The sequence below is a fragment of the Rana temporaria genome, chromosome 1, assembly GCF_905171775.1.
Source record: "Rana temporaria chromosome 1, aRanTem1.1, whole genome shotgun sequence".
Taxonomy (NCBI): domain Eukaryota; kingdom Metazoa; phylum Chordata; class Amphibia; order Anura; family Ranidae; genus Rana; species Rana temporaria.
Window position 1 is genome coordinate 226667945 of NC_053489.1, and position 6999 is coordinate 226674943.

General features: G+C 40.5%; 1 pseudogene; it reads left to right on the plus strand.

Annotated features, from left to right (window-relative positions):
- The first annotated feature begins 389 nt into the window (after positions 1–389).
- Positions 390–4742, plus strand: LOC120943913 (annotated as a pseudogene).
- The last annotated feature ends 2257 nt before the right edge of the window (positions 4743–6999 follow it).

The following is a 6999-nucleotide window of genomic DNA, read 5'->3' on the forward strand; positions in this document are numbered from 1 at the left end:
CAGAAAGTGCAACATTCATAATAAAGGTCTTCACCCGATGTGACAATCAAAATGTGCTCACCAGATATATACGGCCATAGTGGCCATCAGGCATGTAAAGGATTCTTTCGGGATCCTTACTATTACGATCTCTCCCAAATAGGATCAACTCGCAATAAATTCAACAAAGATGACTCCTCATAAAAGAACTGTGTGTTCCAATCCTAGAAAGTTCAGAATGGCTCCACCACAATGAGCCACAAAAACTGAAATAGTGTAATACTGTTTTTATTAAAACAAAACTTGCAGGGTAAAAACAGTGTATACAAGCAGGTACACACACAGCTATGAAAGGAGGCAGTGGCCGGGCTTGTCACTGATAGCAATCCTGATGACGCGAGACTCGCAAAATGCATAGAGATCTGGCACAGCACGCCTCTACACTGAAGCTACGTGTTTGTAAGTTTTAAACAGCTTAGATGCATGCCGGGGTCTATCAGTGACAAGCCCCGCCGCTGCCTCCTTTCATAGCTGTGTGTGTACTTGCCTGTATACACTGTTTTTACCCTGCAAGTTTTGTTTTAATAAAAACGGTATTACACTATTTCCGTTTTTGTGGCTCATTGTGGTGGAGCCATTCTGAACTTTCTAGATTGGAGGATTGGAACACACAGTTCTTTTATGCGGAGTCATCTTTGTTGAATGTATTGGGAGTTGATCCCATTTGGGAGAGATCGCAATAGGAAGGATCCCGAAAGAATCCTTTACATGCCTGATGGCCACTATGGCCATATATATCTGGTGAGCGCATTTTGATTGTCACATAGGGTGGAGCACTTTATTATGCACGTTGCACTTTCTGAAAGCACGGTGGTTGGAGCATCTATCCAGAACACAGCACTCCCATTGCTATATTTATATCTGCAATTATTTGAACTTTTTATTTAATATTTAATTCATTTGTGATTAATGGACATTATTTTACACTTGTTGCACCCTTTGTACCTTTTTTTCCATCACACATTCCTCTTTTCCTCCAGTCCCATCTCCTCCATCCCACATTCCCCTTCTCCTCCAGTCCCATCTCCTCAATACCACATTCCCCTTCTCCTCCAGTCCCATCTCCTCCATCCCACATTCCCCTTCTCCTCCAGTCCCATCTCCTCCATCACATATCCTCCTTCAGTCCCATCTCCTTCTTCTCCAGTCCCTTCTCCTCCATCCTGGGACTCAGGTTCTGGTGGCAACTGTCTATTTTCCTTACGACATCTAAGTTAAATTTTCTCAATAAAACAAGCATATGGACTGGTCATTGTCTTAGAGTAATTGTGAATTGAATGCCGGGCTGGACAGGGTTACAGGTGGGCCCATCACTTAGCAGCCCCTACGGGGGTACCACTACAGTGGCGTAATATACCATTGTGTGAGGACTTTGTAGGAAATTTCCTGCATTTTTGTGCTCAGGGAGCACTTGTGGGCAAAAACAAATGCGTTTTCCAATTGAGCATCTGAAATTTGCAGTTTGAGATCCTGTTCCCATGCTCTTTTATGTTTTGCACTGTCTTTGCGCCCTTCCTGTGTAAGCCAGGAGTAGGCTAGCGACATCGTTTTGCTTGTATGTAACTTGTTATTGCAGGTAACTTCTAATGCTGTCATGGGTTTAGTAAAGGATGCTCTGTGCTGTTTATTTTGAAGAAAGTCATGCAATTGTACTATAGCCAATAGTTAAGAGGTAGAACAGAGTTAAATTATTTTAATTTACCTTTGTGGAAGCAGTGATGAGCTGGCAGAGGTGTGTCTTGATCAATTCTAGGTATATTTTTGTTGTGAAAAAATCTGGATTATCTGCGATTTATTGAACTTAATTATAATTTTTTGCACTTTATTTGGCCATTTGTTTCATTTAAAGTTTTGATGTGTTTAACCATTACAGCCCCAGAAGATTTGGCTCCTCAATGACCTGGCCATTTTTTGCGATACGGCACTGCGTCGTTTTAACTGACAATTGCTGACAATTGACAATTGCGCGGTCAGGGGAAAAAAAGGATGTAGATTTTGTTTGGGTACAGCACCCAAACAAAATTGACATCCTTTTTATCCCAAAAATAGGGCTTTCTTTTGGTGGTATTTGATAATCTCTGGGGTTTTTATTTTGTTGCACTAAAAACACAAAAATAGCGCCAATTTTGGAAAAAACACAATATTTTGTACTTTTTGATATAATAAATATCTAGATTGTTTTCTTTTAAAAAAAGCTAATTTTTTCCTCAGTTTAGGTCGACATGTATTCTTCTACATATTTTTGGTAATGAAAATTGTAATAAGCGTATATTAATTGGTTTACGCAAAAATTATAGCGTTTATAAATAAGGGAAAGATTTATTTTTTTTTTCTAATAATGGCGGTGATCAGCGATTTTTATCGGGACTACGATATTATGGCGGACAGAACAGACACTTTTGACACATTTTTGGGACCATTGACAACTATACGACAATCAGTGCTGTACGCCAGTCCCCGCCTAAAGAGACTGGGGTACAGCTACGAAGGTTTGTGAGATTGTGCCGACCTGCCGCGGTAAAATGACGGAGGCTGGTCGGAAAGTGGTTATATTTGGAAGGTAGACCTGCAAATATTTATTAGATATTCATTTTCCAGGTTTGAGGCTGGGTTCACACTACTACACTACTTTCATCCTACTTTGCTCTGCTACATTGGTCCTACATTTATCCTACATTGGTCCTACATTTATCCTACATTGGTCCTACATCCATCCTACTTTCATGAACAGGATACTACTTTGGTCCGACTTCAATGATATTCAATGGGCTGAAGTAGGATCAATGTAGGACCAAAAGTAGTACAGGGAGCATTTTCAAAGTAGGACCGACTTGTGTAGGACCAGTTAAGACAGCTCTCATAGGGAAACATTGATTTTCACATGTCATGCTACATGAGGCTCCCAATGAGCCTTAGGCTGGGTTCACCCTTTTTCCGACAAACGGTCCTACATTGGGAGCCTCATGTAGCATGACATTAGACATTAGACATTAGCATGTAACATTGAAAATCAATGTTTCCCTATGAGAGCTGTCTTAACTGGTCCTACACAAGTCGGTCCGACTTTGAAAATGCTCCCTGTACTACTTTTGGTCCTACATTGATCCTACTTCAACCCATTGAATATCATTGAAGTCGGACCAAAGTAGTATCCTGTTCATGAAAGTAGGATGGATGTAGGACCAATATAGGATAAGGCTGGGTTCACACTACTACACTACTTTCATCCTACTTTGCTCTGCTACATCGGCCCTACATTTATCCTACATTGGTCCTACATCCATCCTACTTTCATGAACAGGATACTACTTTGGTCCGACTTCAATGATATTCAATGGGCCTGAAGTAGGATCAATGTAGGACCAAAAGTAGTACAGGGAGCATTTTCAAAGTCGGACCGACTTGTGTAGGACGCTACAAGACGCTCTCATAGGGAAACATTGAACACAGAGCAAAGTAGTGTAGTAGTGTGAACCCAGCCTTATTGCCAAAGCTTAATTGAACAAGCTGAGGTTAGAAGTTGATTGGCTCCCATGTGGAGCTGCACCAGATTCTAAGTTCTCCAGTTTTAGTAAATCTACCCTATTGTGTGTATATATGCCTCGTATCAGGGTATAATGCACACCTCTTCCTGTTTTTTGAAAAAAACAATCAGATTTTTTACTTAGCTCTTTTGAGGTTACTGCACCAAGCATGGATTTTTTTGTAGATGTGTTATATTTTATCTGCAAGACAGCTATAACCATGCCACTTGATTTTCTCTCTTTCAGTCACATCCAGCATTATAAAGACATTTCCTTCTAATATGACCAGTGAATTTATTTTGGTGGGGTTTTCTATCTCATTGAAAATGATTCCAGCATTTTTCTTCATGATATTAATGTCCTACATAATAATTATGGCTGGAAATATCCTCATTATTACACTGTATCATATGTATCCAAGTCTTAATAAGCCTATGTATTTTTTTATTTGTCACTTAGCAATTCTGGACATTATTTTCATAAATACCATTGTACCATTGCTTTTAAGAGGTGTCATTAATACGCCTAATAAAATATCTGTGGCTGGTTGCCTTACTCAGAGTTACTTATATTTTTTAGTAGGAACAACCCAGTTTTTCTTGCTTGATGTAATGTGTTATGACAGATACTTAGCCATATGCCACCCATTGAATTATTCAGTTATAATGCATAAGAAAATGTGTATCCAGCTTGTTATTGGTGCATGGCTCAGCTCCTTTTTCAGTAACCTTTTTCCTTCAGTAATGACCATGAAATTATCATTCTGCTTCAGTAAAATTAACCATTTTTTTTGTGATGTTGGTCCACTTCTTCGCAACTCATGTTCTGATTCTTCCATTCTTCAGTTACTTGTATTTTTAAGTTCTGGCTCACTTCTTTTTTCTCTTATGGTAGCTATTATCTCATATTCTCATATCATGTTAGCAATATCTAAGATCAGATCAGCAGAGGGCAGAAGTAGAGTGTTCTCTACTTGTTCATCGCATGCCATAGTTGTCTCTCTTTTTTTTTGGCAGCTGCATCTTTATGTATATAAAACCAGTTAGGCATCAGGCTGTTGACAAAAATGACAAACAAGTAGCTGTTCTCAACACTGTTGTGGTTCCCTTGATTAATCCTTACATTTATACATTGAGGAATAAAATAGTAAAAGATATACTGAGAGGCAGGAAGAAATAAAAGTATTTACTATATAAGTTTATATTTCATATTAGAGATACCAAAAAGCATATTTTTCAAACACATTATTTGTGTAACATCTGCATGAAATGGGTTAGGTAAGAACTATATGAGAGATAGGGACAGGACACATGGGGTAGAGATGGAAGAGCTGCTCGCCCCAAAGTTACATGAAAGAAAGGAGTTCCCCAGTAGGGCTTTTAGGCAGCGTGGTCAAAAAGTAAGTTAAGTAGTTTCAGTAAAAAATGACATTTATTTGCCGATGATATCGGATATCACAGTGAATAATGGTGGAAAATATACAGATATAAAAAAAAGAGTACAAAAGTAAATATCACAATCCTGGCCTTCAGCCCCCATACCTCTATACCCAGGCTCTAACTGTCATTTTGGCAGCTTTGCGTTGAATTATTTATTCAATTCTCCCCAACAAACTACAACATTGTGGGTGTTCTTTGCAGGTGCCTGCTCCTCCACCACCGAGAGGGCGTCCACGCTTTGGCTCCTTGCAAGCCCTTCTAGACGGCCTTTTGCTCCTTTTGTTTTTGGGGGGGATGGGGGCAGCCATAACCCCTCCCGGACTGTCCAGCAGCTCCCATTATCCCGGATTCCTTGTTTTAGCGGTAAATATATCACCATGGTATACTCTATATGATGTATATTGACATGTTCTCTTTTTTTAATTTTAAATTTTCTAATTAACGTTTTAGAACCCTTGTCCCCCTGAAAAGACCGGACAAACGGTCGAAACTGTCATCGGGGACCTACATTGGGGATCTACATTGTGCAATAACCCATAGTACTTTGAGATGTATATGCATTCATGTCTACTGCAACCAGGATTGTGATATTTACTTGTGTACTCTTTTTTTATATCTGTATATTTTCCACCATTATTCACTGTGATATCCGATATCATCGGCAAATAAATGTCATTTTTTGCGGTAAGAACTATAGGCCAGATTCACGTAGCCCGGGCGCAGCGTAACGTAACCGATTTAGGTTACACCGCCGCAAATTTTCTGTCTAAGTGCCCGATCGACAAAGCACTTACCTGGAAATTTGCGGCGGTGTATCCTAAATCCGTCCGGCGCAAGGCGGGCCAATTCAAATGGGGCGGGTACCATTTAAATTAGGCGCACTCCCGCGCCGGACGTACTGCGCATGCTCCCGTCGCAAATTTCCCAACGTGCTTTGCGTGAAATTACGACGCACCGACGTTTTGTGAATCGTGACGTGAAAAAAAGACTTGCGCCGGGAATTATTTTTTTTTAAAAAAAATTAAAAAGTGACGCGGGAAAGACGGGTATACTTTTACATGGTGGAGTAATTTTCCACTTTGTAAAAGGTGCCCTATCTTTGCGACGGCAAACTAACACTTGCGGCGACGTAACGACGGGAAAAAGTTTCGTGGATCGCCGTAACTGCTAATTTGCATACCCGACGCTGGTTTACGACGCAAACTCCCCCCAGCGGCGGCCGCGGTACTGCATCCTAAGATCCGACAGTGTAAAACTATTACACCTGTCGGATCTTAGAGATATCTATGCGTAACTGATTCTATGAATCAGTCGCATAGATAGAAACAGGGATACGACGGCGTATCAGCAGATATGCCGTCGTATCTCTTTTGTGAATCTGGCCCTCTATAACCTAATAGGGATGAGCTCAATGTTCGAATCGAACATAAGTTCGATTCGAACATCAGACGTTCGCCGAACAGCGAACATTATGGGGCAATTCGAGCAGCGCGAATGACCCATAAGATCGCAGTACATTGCTGTATGATGATTGGCCAAAGCATGCACCAATCACAGCACACTCTGATTAGAAAGCCATAATATTCAGTCACTGCAGGCAGTGTATTAGTATATATATATATATATATATATATATATATATATATATATATATATATATGGCTCAAAATTTCAAGTCCTGAGCTACTAGCCAGGCCTCAAGGGTTACTCGCCACCAGTTGCCCTGCCCAACCTCTACCCTGCCCCGCCCCTAATCACGCCCTCATAAATTATATCATGAAATTACACTTAAATGTTTTATGCAGAATTACATTACAAAAATAAATATTAACAACAATTTTATCAGTTACCCTCAATGCAGGCTCACCTGAGCCAACCATTGCAGCGTGACCTGTGCCCACCATTGCAGCCTCACCGTGCCCCACATTGCAGCCTCACCGTGCCCCACATTGCAGACTCACTGTGCCCTAAAATCCAGCCGCAATGTCATTGAGCCC